Source organism: Myodes glareolus, chromosome 15 (genome assembly GCF_982192425.1).
Source record: "Myodes glareolus chromosome 15, mMyoGla1.1, whole genome shotgun sequence".
Lineage (NCBI taxonomy): Eukaryota > Metazoa > Chordata > Mammalia > Rodentia > Cricetidae > Myodes > Myodes glareolus.
In genome coordinates, this window is record NC_142040.1 from 3829348 (window position 1) to 3842673 (window position 13326).

The following is a 13326-nucleotide window of genomic DNA, read 5'->3' on the forward strand; positions in this document are numbered from 1 at the left end:
GCAACCTACTGATTGGGAGAAGATCTTCACCAATCTGTCATCAGACAAAGGTCTGATCTCCAAAATATACACAGAACTCAAGACACTAGACACTAAGACTCTAATTAACCCAATTTAAATGGGGTACTGAACTGAACAGAGAATTCTCAACAGAAGAAATTCAAATGACCAAAAGACACTTAAGGTCATGCTCAACCTCCTTAGCGATCAGGGAAATGCAAATCAAAACAACTTTGAGATACCACCTTACACCTGTCAGAATAGCTAAACTCAAAAACACCAATGATAGCCTATGCTGGAGAGGATGTGGAGTAAGGGGAACACTCATCCATTGTTGGTGGGAATGCAAACTTGTGCAGCCACTGTGGAAATCAGTGTGGCGGTCTCTCAGGAAATTCGGGATCAACCTACCTCAGGACCCAGAGATTCCAATATATCTCTTGGGAATATACCCAAGAGATGTCCTATCATACCACAAAAGCATTTGTTCAACTATGTTCATAGCTGCACTATTTGTAATAGCCAGAACCTGAAACAACCTAGGTGTCCCTCAATAGAAGAATGGTTAAAGAAGGTGTGGAACATATACACATTAGAGTTCTACTCAGCGGTAAACATCAATGACATCTTGAATTTTGCTTGCAAATGGATGGAAATAGAAAACGCTTTACTGGGTGAGGTAACCCAGACCCAAAAAGAGGAATATAGTATGTACTCACCCATAAGTGGATTCTAGCCATAATTAAAGGACATTGAGCCTATAATTCGTGATCCTAGAGAAGCTAAATAAGAAGGTGAACCTAAAGAAAATCATATAGTTATCCTCTTGGATATTGAAAGTAGACAAGATTGCCAGGCAAAAGTTGGGTGCACAGGGGTGGGGGTTGGATATAAGGGGAGATGGGTAGAGAGAAGGGAGAAGGGAAGGGTTCAGACGATCTTGGGGGAATGGGATGGGTTGTGATGGAGGAAGGGTGGCTATGGGAGCAAGGAAGTAAATATCTTCATTAAGGGAGTCATTTTATGGTTTGCAAGATACTTGTCTCTAGAGGGGTTCCCAGGTCCAAGGAGAGATCCCCAGATTGTTCCTTGGGCAGCAGAGAAGAGGGTGCCTGAACTGGCCTTTTCCCATTGCCACACTGATGAATATCTTGCGTATCACCATAGAACCTTTATCTGGTGATGGATGGAGATAGCGACAGACTCCCACATTGGAGCACTGGACTGAGCTCCCAAGGTCCAAATGAGGAGCAGAAGGAGGGAGAACATGAGCAAGGAAGTCAGAACCACGGGGGGTGCGTCCACCCACTGAGATGGTGGGACTGATCTAATGGGAGCTCGCCAAGGCCAGCTGGACTGGGAGTGATGGAGCATGTGATCAAACTGGATACTCTGAATGTGGCTGGCAATGAAGGCTGACTGAGAAGCCAAGGACAATGGTACTGGGGTTTGATTCTACTGCATGGACTGACTTTGTAGGAGCCTGGTTTGTTTGTATGCTCACCTTTATAGATCTGGATGGAGAGGGGAGGACCTTGGACTTTCTGCGGGGCAGGGAACCCTGAATGCTCTTAGGATTAGAGAGGAAGGGGGAGGTGGGGAAGGGGAGGAGAGAGGGAGGTGGGAAGGAGGTGGAAATTCTTAATAAATAATTAAATAAATAAATACATAAATAAATAAATACATAAATACATAAATAATAAAAAACCCTAAAAGGTCAATAAAACAACTTTCCACCTTTACACTCAGCCAATATACATCACATGGCCTAAATAAAATGTACTTTCAAAGGGTATAAAGTGATGAAGGAGCAAGGCTGAGGGAAAAAAATGAAGATTGATGAGGGGCAAGACTTGTGTGCTTTTGGGGGATAAATAAGTAAGAGAGCTGGAGACACATCCAGACTGCTCAGGTGACACTGTTATTAACTGGTGAAAAGCAAAAAGCAAGGAGAAGCCTTCTTCCGGACCTCAGATGTCTTCAGGTCTACAAAGCACCAGGCTGAACATGTTCCTCCTAAGCAGTGGCCATGCTGTCCTCACCAAGCAGATACTCCAGGGTTTTTTTGTCTTGTACCCAAGTGTCTCTGAACTGCTGTTCTGTGGTGCCATATGCCTTCCTTGGGAGAGCAGCCAGGAGGGCAACAGCTGTCTTTGGAGATTGGGCATTCGTTAGTTCTTCTTTGCTTCTTAAATTTCTTTGCTCTGATTATCAGCACATAGAAAGAGGTTGCATGTTCCTAAGCTACCAAAATCTATGACAACTGCCAGGTGATTTTCCATTAGAAAAATAAAATGGTGGAAGTGGGGTGGGGAGTTGTGTCAAGCCTCCTTCCCGTTGCATAGCAGGACCCAGCAATGCTGCTTGTCATCCCACCGGAACAGCTTTCTTTTCTGTTTGAGGTTACACCAAGCACACTGAGCATGCCACCCACGCTTACACAGCACTCCAAGTGCTATACTGTAGACAACACCTCCAGCCATTCCAAACCCACCTCTCCAATAGCTCAGTCCTCTGAAACAAGACAGAAAACCACTGAGAACAAGCACTGCAGCAGGGACTCAGAGATCCAAGTTCACTTCCCAGAGGCTCACAACTGCCTGTAACTCCAGTTTCAGGGGGTTCAGCACTATCTTCTAGCATCCATGCACATGTAGAAGTCCCTCACAAAAACACAAGAATAACATTTTTAAAATAATGTTTTTAAAGTATACAAGCAAACAGAAGTTGTGGCTTTCATACCTCTAAGACGGAACAATTCCTCCAGGAAAAATGGGCCAGATTTTACCCAGAACCCAGTACACTCAAATCGAAATCTGGCTCAAAACATCTTTGGTCCAAATGTCTGGAATTGAAAAGGAGGGGGGCTCTCTGGGGGGACAAGTAAACAGTAATACAAACTGCTGAGCTTCAAGAAAGACAGCATTAATGGTATCACGAAGGCAATAAAAAATCAATTTAAAGACAAAATGAAAGTCATAGAAAAATAGTCTTTGTGTGTGTAGATAGATAGATAGATAGATAGATAGATAGATATTACAGCAAAATGGAGCAAATTTGCAATAGGAATTTTGGGATCTTCATGAATAAAAATAGATGTACAACACTTTATGAAAATAATGGGTTTTCAATGTTTTATATAAAGGTTTTGACAACCAACAGGATACTTCCTACTTTCTAAATCTCCAATAATAACTAAAATTATTATACTTTAATGTTTATCTTTAAAGTACATGGTCATTTATTTATCTGCTTAACAGTAAGATCAGGGCAAAGTCACATTAGAAAATACGAAGTAGGTAAAATAAATTCATGCAGATTACAGTTAGCAATTTTGTACATCAGGGAGTGAATCTTTATAAGGGTGAGCACACAGAAGACTGTGCCTTTAACTCTTGTTCTAGAGATTCACAGCAGAATTAGGTGGGAGCTCTGGAAATCCTTTGGGGAAGATGGGATGGAAGGATTGCAGGATCCAGAGGGATCAAAGATGCCACAAGAACATGGCCCACAGAATCAACTAACCAAGGGTCAGAGGGGCTCCCAGAGACTGGGGCAACAACCAGCAATCATGCATGGATCTCTCCTATATATGGGCTCTTACATATGTATACGGTTGTGTAGCATGTTGGTCTTGTGCAAGTCCCGACAGGGTGAGTGGGGACTGTTTCTGACTCTTTCGCCTGCACTTGAGACCCTCTTCCTCCTGCTGGGTTGCCTCATCCAGCCTTGATATCAGGGTTTGTGCCAGGTCTTATTACTCTATTATGTCATGTTTGGTTGGTATATCTCAGAGACCTACTCTTTTCTGTAGGGAAATGGAAGAGGAGGAGTGGATATGGGGGAGAGGAGGAGAAAAAGAGAGAAAAAACACACCTGTACCTGTTTGTGTGTCTTGTGTGGATTGTGACAGAACAATGAGACTGAATCCAATTCCTACCTCAGAACTCCTGTACTCACTTGTCCATCCAGTCCAAAGGGCAGTCGGGGCTACTTGTCATCCTCCTACATAACCTGCTCTCCACACAATACCCAGACCACAAGTTCTCTGGAGTAAGATCAGTCCCCTCCTCTTGTAACACTCATCCTAGGCAGGACAAAAAAAGAACAATCATATCATTTGCTTGACAAAATTTCTCACAATGAAAGCACACCATATGCAGCAGAAGTGAGACCATGCACTTCAAAATAAAACATGAATACAGATTGAGGAAATATCATTTAAGTGTGAGCCTTAAATCTTTCTGAGATTTTCTCTATGTGTATAAAATTCACAGATTCTCAAAAGCAGAGTTAAGCCACTGATCATAAATACAGAAAGGATGCAAAGTAGTTCAGAACTGGAAGAAATGCTCTAGAATTGGACTTGGGGCAGGAGGAAAGCTAGGCTTTTCTGAGAGTCCAGAACAAGGGAGTGCGTCAGATCAGTGTGGTTTGAATTCTCCCATTCTATGTACTTTCTAATCTGTATCAGTCTACTTGAGAAACAGAACTCATGCTCTGCTCATACCGTGCCAGCAGCAGCAAGGCCAGTCTGCGATGATTCACTCCTGCTAGGAGTTTCAGAAATAAAACAGGCTCGTGGGTCTATCACGAGTCATGTGGCTATGCACTGGGTAAGGGTACGCAGCTTTCCGTAGACCTAACAAGAAGAAAAAGGATGGGGCAAAGGGGCAATTGTTATCAAAAGAAGCTCAAATAAGACTGACTAGATGAAATCTACTATATTTGCTAAAAGCTTTATGCCTGCCTCTGAAAAGTACATCATATTCCTAGTTAGCAAAATGTCTCTTAGTGGCATGTGCTGAATAGCACACAAAAAGTTCTGAATCAGCTGCCTCTTCTCTACAAAATGAAGCTGTTTTTGTTTCTTGTTCTACTGCAAATGAGAACATAACAGAACTTAGATATGTGATTGCACATTGATGCTAGGTATTAATATACTGAAAAACCACATGTAGTGAACAAAAACTACTTAAAAGAGCATGTAAATTAAGTTGAGTTTACTTTTTCTGTCTCCAGTGAGTCTAGGAACCACTGAAGAGAGGAAAGCTCTCTCAGTACCCCACAATTAGTGACACTAACATCCTCACAATCACATACAAATCCTAAGTAAAATGATTCTTTTATTGATTTTGGTCAAATAAACAAAACTTACATGGCCAGAAGAGAAAGACATTCATTATCTGAGCTTTCCACTTCAAAAAATATTTTGATGTTTGCTCTGGAAAAGGAAAAGCAGCAGTTGCTGCCAGCACATCATGATGTTATTAGAATATGAGGTTGTTTGACCAGGGAAGAAGCAGTTCCACATGTTTGTGACCTGTAAAGAATGTAGACCAAATTTTCTTTACAAATTAAAAAATAAATATTTGAATTGGTCAGATTACTCCCTCCATCAAGAACCTTACTACCAGGACCACTGCATTCAGTAGCTACAAAAGTTCAAGGTAACACAGACTTCACATAGAGCAGAAAGCAAAGTCACATTTTAAAGAAGTACATGGTGAAAAATATGTCTACCTTCACCCTGACATCCACTGCTCTTTGGGTATCTGTCCCAGGTCACCAGTCTTACGCAAAGGTGAAGCAGAGAGCAGAGCTGCAGGTCCTGCAGGCTCAGAGTTCTAGTCAGGTGTTCAGAAAATTAGTTTAAAAACTGCAGAAAGTTATCCACGAAACAAAAACTCTTTTGTCATAAACATTCTAGATCAGATAAAAGCAAATAAAACCAACATTCAAAGAACACTGACTCTCAAATCCCATTGAGATCACCTCCCATTTTGCAGGACAAGCAAGATCAGATGATTGGAGGCCCAGTGTGATAGGCAGCAAAGGCACCTTTCTGACTTCAGTTAGTGAGTCTGGTCACTGGCACTTTAAAAGTACATTTCTTGAAATTCCTGGATCCCTACAGAGGTCATTCCCCGCAGTCAAACTGTAGCTGTGCAGTAAGATCGGCACAGCTACATGCTCTGGACAGCATGAGGCAAGTGAGCTAGGAACAGGCAGTAAAGAAACTTGGGCCCAGAAATTTGCTCAGAAGCTTCACCTAATAAGGAAGAAACCATTTTTTGCAGGTGTGCTCAGATAGCACCTTCCTTCTCCCTCCCCATGGGCTGAGGGAAGCTGTACTGTTAGCTGGAATGATTATTCAGCTGCACTCCAACACAGAGTGCACAACAGAACACAGGGATCTAATCTAACCAGTTTGAAGGAGACCACACATCCACACCATTCACTCAAATGTGACAAGCAAATGGAGAAAGATACTGAGGTGGACTTAATGCTTGCCATACTCAAGGTAATATTCAAAAGAGAAACAAAACTTAAAAGTCACCTATAATACAGGCAATAGAGATAAAATAACAAGCATAGCTTCTGTTCCCAGTAAGAATATGAGAGCATGTAAAAAGTAAAATTAAGTTAGATGACAAATTCGATAGATATGTTTGCTTGACTAAAACATAAGTTAGATGACAAATTAGATCAATATGTTTGCCTGAGTAAAACATAACCAAAGCTGTTTGTGGGGTGGGACAAGGAGAGGAAACAGAAGTGTGACTAGTCTAGAATGAAGGAAATAAAGGTGAAATTGGTGATACATAAATAAAATGGTGATGAGAAGAACTGATTTAATAATAAATTTCTTTCAAAATGCAGATAAAATGTGCAGAGTTTTAAAATATGGAAAAGAAAACCCCAATGTTATCAGTTATTATTCCAGACAACACCAGGAGAAAATGAGTCTGAAAAATAAAATATAAATCTATTTTTATAATTTTGAAAAAAACCACATTTTTGGTTTTTGAAAAAAAGATCTAATTTTTAGCAGTTCATAATCAAATAAACCTTGTCAAAATTCCATGACTAGCAGGTCTCTCTACAAATTATCTGTATGCCAAGGGAAACAACAACTCAAATTTGAAATCTATGAACTATAATACCAAGTTATGCCTCTCGGTACAATGCAGTGGTGGCATAGTGGGTATTCAATTGCTCCTTAATTGGATGTGGGGCTTGCTGTACAAGAGGGAATCCATGACTAAGAACCTGGGCCAAAATCCATGGCAGAAAAGGTATTATTTTTTTTTCAATTGGTATAGCAATTGATTCAATTTCTTGTTCAATTGGTGTAGCATCTAACCACTTCCAAAAAAGCTATATTTCTACCCACAGGCAAAAGTCATTGTTGCCTTGCAGTGAGGAGAGATAAATTCAAACACCTATGGCTGCCTAAGATGTTAAGAAGAAATGTTGAGGATTAAGCACTATAGAAGACATTCATGTCATCCTTTCAAGACTCAATGGCATTGCAGCAGATGGGACAGAAATAATATGAGGGAGCCAGAAAATCAGGGATAGAGACTTCAAAACACCATTTTCTAAGCATGGTACAACCATGGTATCCATGAACTCACAGTAGTTATGAATACTGGCAAAGGTTTCACAGATGTCTGTCCCTATGGAAGCAGAAGGGGCTAACTGACACACCTTTCTCTTCTGCTGTCCTATTGGCAGATGATAGAATGGGGGTACATAGTAGCTAGTTGTATAACCATCGCTAAGCCCTTCAGGTTCTCAGGATTAGTTCCAAACTCTGGATCCCACTTGCAATCCTAGCTAAGTGCTAAATAAAACCAATCCTAGTGAACAGAGGAGAGAGATGTGTAGGGGTGGAGAGGGTAATAGTGGCGGGGGGAGTGACCAGAATACACAGTATATATGAATGAAACTAAAAAGAACAAAATTTGCTAATGAAAGACAAACTAACAAAATGATTACAATAAAATCTGTGCAGTTCAGAGATTAGGGTCCTGGCAGACATGCTGATGTTTCATGTTTAAGTCATGAGGTCCAGAATGGACAACAGAGATGTTTTTAAATATAAAAGAGACTGTCACAAAGAAGCACATTTTAAGAAAATATTTCATCCCAGACAGGCAGCAACAAGACATAATAGATCCAGTCACTAGATACCTGGGGTCAGATTTTTTGGGAAAAAATATTAAGTAGTTTGGGTATCAGGGTAATTGTAGCCTCATAAAAAGAGTTTGGCAATGTTACATCTGTTTCTATTGTGTGGAACAATTTTAGGAGTATTGGTATTAGTTCTTCTTTGAAAATCTTGTAGAATTCAGAGTTGACACCATCTGGTCCTGGGATTTTTTTTTGGGGGGGGGAGACTTTTCTTTAGGTTGGGAAAGTTTTCCTTTATGATTTTGTTAAATATATTTTCTGTGCTTTTGAGTTGGACTTCTTATCCTTCTCCTATGCCTATTATTCTTATGTTTGTTCTTTCCATGATGTCTCAGATTTCCTGGATATTTTGTGTTAAGCTTTAATTAGATTTAAAGTTTTTTTTTATTTTACAAATGAGTTCATTTTCTCATTTTACAATTTTCTCATTTTACAACTCATTTTACAAATGAGTTCTGTATCTTCAGCACTTGAGATTCTCTCTTCCATCTCTTGTGTTCTGCTGTTCATGCTTGCATTTGTAGTTTCTGATCATTTTCTCATGATTTTCGTTTCTACAATTCCCTCGGCTTGTGTTTTCTTTATTGTCCCTATTTCAGTTTTTAAGTCTTGATAGTTTCTTTCATATGTTTTATTGCTTTTTCTTGGTTTTCTTTAAGAGATTTGTTGATATCTTCTTTTTTTTTGTTTGTCTGTCTGAAAAAGACAAACATTTCTTTGGAAATGGAAGATACATTCCATTTCTTTGAAGGAATTTTTCATTTCCTCTTTAAGGGCCTCAAACATTCTCCTAAAGTTAATTTTTTAGGTCATTTTCTTCTGCTTCATCTATATTTGGTTGTTCAAGTCTTCTTGTTGTAGGGCCACTAGTTTTTACTGGTGTCGTGTTACTCTTTGTTATGCTGTGTGTGTTCTTACCTTGTCTATCCATCTTTTCTTCTGAATAGTGTAGTTGGTGCTGTCTGTGACTCTGGTGATCAATCTTCCAGGTGCCAGTGGACCCAAGGCAAAGATGGTTGCTCCTTGTGGTGTAGTAAGATCCAAGATTTCAGTTACCACATTGGTCACTCCGTGTTCCTGGATATCGCTTGGTGCTCCTGGGGTTCATTCTGCAATACCAGGGATTGTTCAAGCCTGTTCCCATGGGGATTGCTTCCTTGCGGCTCTTTTTGATGAGGTTGCTGTCTTGGGCCTGCTCCAGTGGAGGTTGCTGGCTTGGGCCCAGTCCCACAAAGGTCTCCAGTCTTCTCCGCCAGAGGTTCCAGACTCATGCCGAAACACACAGAGGTCTCTGATTCCATCTTAGTCCTTTGGAGGTCTCAGACTCCAATTTCTAACTTCTTTAATGGGCCTACATCAGAAGCAAAATAGAAAAATATGGAAATAAAAACAGGCTTTAGAAAAAATTGAGAATGTGTAAGGAGACAGTCACCAAATGCTTTGGAAAACGCCCTTGTACTCCATAAATATTTGTCACTAATAATAGTTTAATAAAATGTTTATTGGCCAGTGGCCAGGCAGGAAGTGTGGGCAGGGCAACCAAATTAGGAGAATTTTGGGAAGAGGAAAGGCAGAGTCAGTCACCAGCCAGACAGAGAGGAAGCAAGATGAGAATACCTTACTGAGAAAAGGTACCAAGCCCCGTGGCTAACATAGACAAGAAATACGGGTTAATTTAAATTGTAAGAGCTAGTTAACAATAAGCCTGAGCTAATAAGCCAATTTATAATTGTTATAAGCTTCTGTGTGTTTCTTTGGACTGAATGACTGCACAACTGAGAGGGTCAGAACATTTCATTTACATAATGGTGTCCAAATGTTTATAAAGAACTTCCACATAAAGCCTGGCAAAGCTTTAAAAAAATAAAAGAATTCTAGACAAACAAAAGAACAAAGTCAAGCATGACTTCCTGGTAGCAACATTGTGCTCTGTTTGCTAGAGGCAAGTAGAAGCATTGCTCCTTTAAGAGAGGCTTCCTGACTCAGTGCTTGCAGCCAAAACCTCACAATTCTTTTAAGATGTCCTGCCACCAAACACTTAGATGGTGTTATAGGGCTTTAAAAAAGCCATGTATAGATGGAAAATACACAGGTATTCTAGATATTGTACGTTATTATGTTGTCTTTGAATTGTGTGACAGCTGAGGAAGAAGCAACAACTGCTAAAAGGAATATTTTTATAAATACTACTGGATTAATCCAACATATATATTTTGAAAATGCTTTAAGTCAAAAGATAATCTACTTTGGAAAAGAGGTTTTGCTTTTGTTTCCACAGGGAATGAGAGACTGTAATTCATTCTGGGTTAAGAAAAACAAGGTTTGATCAAGGAAACCCCCTAAAAAATCTCCAATGGGAACAGATGGCCCAGATGATCCAGCATTTCAGTGCACTTCTGTTGCAGTTTCCTCTGAGTTCTACATTCAGAACATTCAAGACGGCTGGCTAAGATCATCCATGCTCACAGAATATTACATTCAGAATGTGACCAAAATCCCAAGATTTTTTTAGGTCCTCATAAGATTATCAGTGCCCCCAGTCAGCAAGAAGTAGCTTAGAAAACTATGCCCATATTCCCCAAAAATAGAATATTGATGTTTGTCTTTGTTTAGTATGTTGGTTATAAGTTGTTAAGGATAACGGTCAGGAAAAAAGCTAAACAGAGGAGATTAGATTTACGGTTCTTGTTTTGAAAAAAAAGGTAAGGGAAAGGTCTGTGGGAAATGCTCTTGTACACTGTAAAGATTTGTCACTAATATTGGTTTAATAAAATGTTGATTGGCCAGTAGCCAGGCAGGAAGTATAGGCAGGGCAACCAGACTAGGAGAATTCTGGGAAGAGGAAAGGCAGAGTCAATTACCAGCCAGACACAGAGGAAGCAAGAAAAATACCTCATCAAAAAGGTACCAAGCCACATGGCTAACATAGACAAGAATTATGAGTTAATTTAAGTTGTAAGAGCTAGTTAATAATAAGTCCAAGCTAATAGGGCAAACAGTTTATAATTGTTATAAGTCTCTGTGTGTTTCTTTGGGACTGAATGGCTGCAGGACCAGGAGGGATAGAAACTCGAAACTGCTTTCTTATCTGGTTGTATACAGGGGGTTTCTATCCCACCTGGTCTAGAATATGGTTCCAGGCCCTGCAATCCAGTCATGTTCAGCTCAGTTTAGTTCAGCTCTGTTTAGAATAAGAGATGGTTATTGAGTCAAGTATGAGTGACTATATCCCAAGGACAGGTTCAGATTGCCTTGAGTGATGCTGTTTCACAATGGAAGCAGTTACATAAAAGTTTCAACAGCCTCAGAATAAAGGAAACTCATAAATCAAGGTGTTTATCAAGTTCATTTGTGGAGGTATGAAGTGAATAGAGGGCAGCAAAGTGAGGAGAACTGTGTTTTTGTCTTCAGATGCCAGGTGACCGCATCTGTAGCTGTTCAGTGGGGAGCAGTGAGTGATTTGCTTAATTATCATATTGAAAAGCTCTTGCCAGCTTGTAGAATGGTGGTGTTAAGTCAGATACAAAAGAAATAATGTCAAAGGGTCACTAAGGGGATTAATGATAAGCCAAAGTAATTTTTCTCTTAATCTTCAACATCTCGACTCTCCACAACTAAGATATTCACTGCAGTCAATGTACAGAATCTTCAACATAGGACTAGATTTTTCAGGGATTTTCAGTTTACCCAAGTCCCTTTAGATTTTAATATACAAATTATAGGAACTTTCTGCGGAATTGTATACTATTGTTCCAATCACTTATGTAGAAAAGGATATAAAACCTCTACATAGTCTGTATCTAAGCCATGCTGCTCTTCCCTTAGCTGCCCAAGATCATCTCTGCCCATTACCTAGTATGAGCTCCTGCTCTGCTTAGACCTGGAGTCACTTTGGTCACTGCCAAATGCTACTTTCTTCTGGTGTCATCACCTAACCTCATCACAAAGCTCCCAGCTCCGTCTCTGAAGAAAACTGACAAACATAACTCAAGCACTCAAATAAAAGGGTTGAAAGTATTCCTATAAAGGTGCCTTCTCAATATTCTCTTTACAAACTTTTCATGGTTCACACACAAGGGAAAACGTGGTCTTTATCTCTCTGTGTTTAGCTTATTTTGTTTAACTTGGTAATCTCTAGTTCATCCATTTTCCTGTAAAAGACAACATCATTGTTCTCAGTAGCCAAATAGCACTCTGCTGTGCATATATATTTGCCATATTTTCTTTGTTCATTGATCACGGCAACTAGGCTGATTCTACAACTTGAATGCTGTGAATAGTGCTGCCCAAATAGTGCTAGGTAAGCCTCTTGCTGGATGCTCAGAGATCAGGAAAAGATTAGGCCTTTTGGTTCACTCCTCCAAGACAATCTTTGGCTGCTTTGAGCAGAAATATATACACTGGATCTTTCCTCACTTTCAGAACAGAAATCCAGGTCCAGTCAATCATGATGGTGGTAAGTTCCCCCTACAAATATGATCTACTCAATTGAATATGAGTTTTGGATAAATAATTTTGAGTCTGTCTGAAATATAAAAGGAGCCTTCATGTGTGTTTTGACCATTTACGGAACATTTTTTGTTGCTTTTCTTCTATTGTAAGTCCAACCCTCTTAAAACTTCAGAGGAATTTGCTGCACGTGCCCACACTCAAGGTTATTGAGAGCCAGTTTACACTGACAGCAAGAGAAAAGGAGAGACTCCAGAGACCCAAATGGAGGCAGCCTTGGAAAGCCAAGTGTGAGCAGGGAACCTACTCTCATCTCTTCTAAGGCACAGAATGCTGTGGGCACTCAGAACTGGGGCCAGGCCAGGGAGCAAATAGGCTGAAGGTAGAGAGAGAGAAAGAGAGAGAGAGACAGAGTCCTGGAGCCTGGCAAAGGCAGCTGCTTTTCCTGGATACATCATTGAATTGTGGGTCTTAAAAGGGAAACAGATGACCATTACAGTTTCAGCATTTCCACAAAACTGTTTCCAAAGATGCCTGAATATTTCCCAACAAGAGGAAAATCCAAGACGGTATAGCATAGCGGCTAAGAAAATGGAGTCTGAAGTCAGACAGAGTTGGGTGTGAATTTCAGCTCCAGTCAACTGAGTGACCTTAGGCAGACATCCTGTCTGCAAACCGTGTTTCTTTGTGTAAATCTGGGCATAAACAGAAACTAATCAAATAAAAGTATGTATACAATACCTGGGCATTAAAAAGTAAAGGTAACTTAGCCATGTAACAGAATGTAGTTTAAAAAATATGGTTAATTTAAATTCTAAGAGCTAGGGGGCTGGAGAAATGGCTCAGCAGTTAAGAGCACTGACTGCTCTTCCATAGGACCCAGGTTCAATTTCCAGC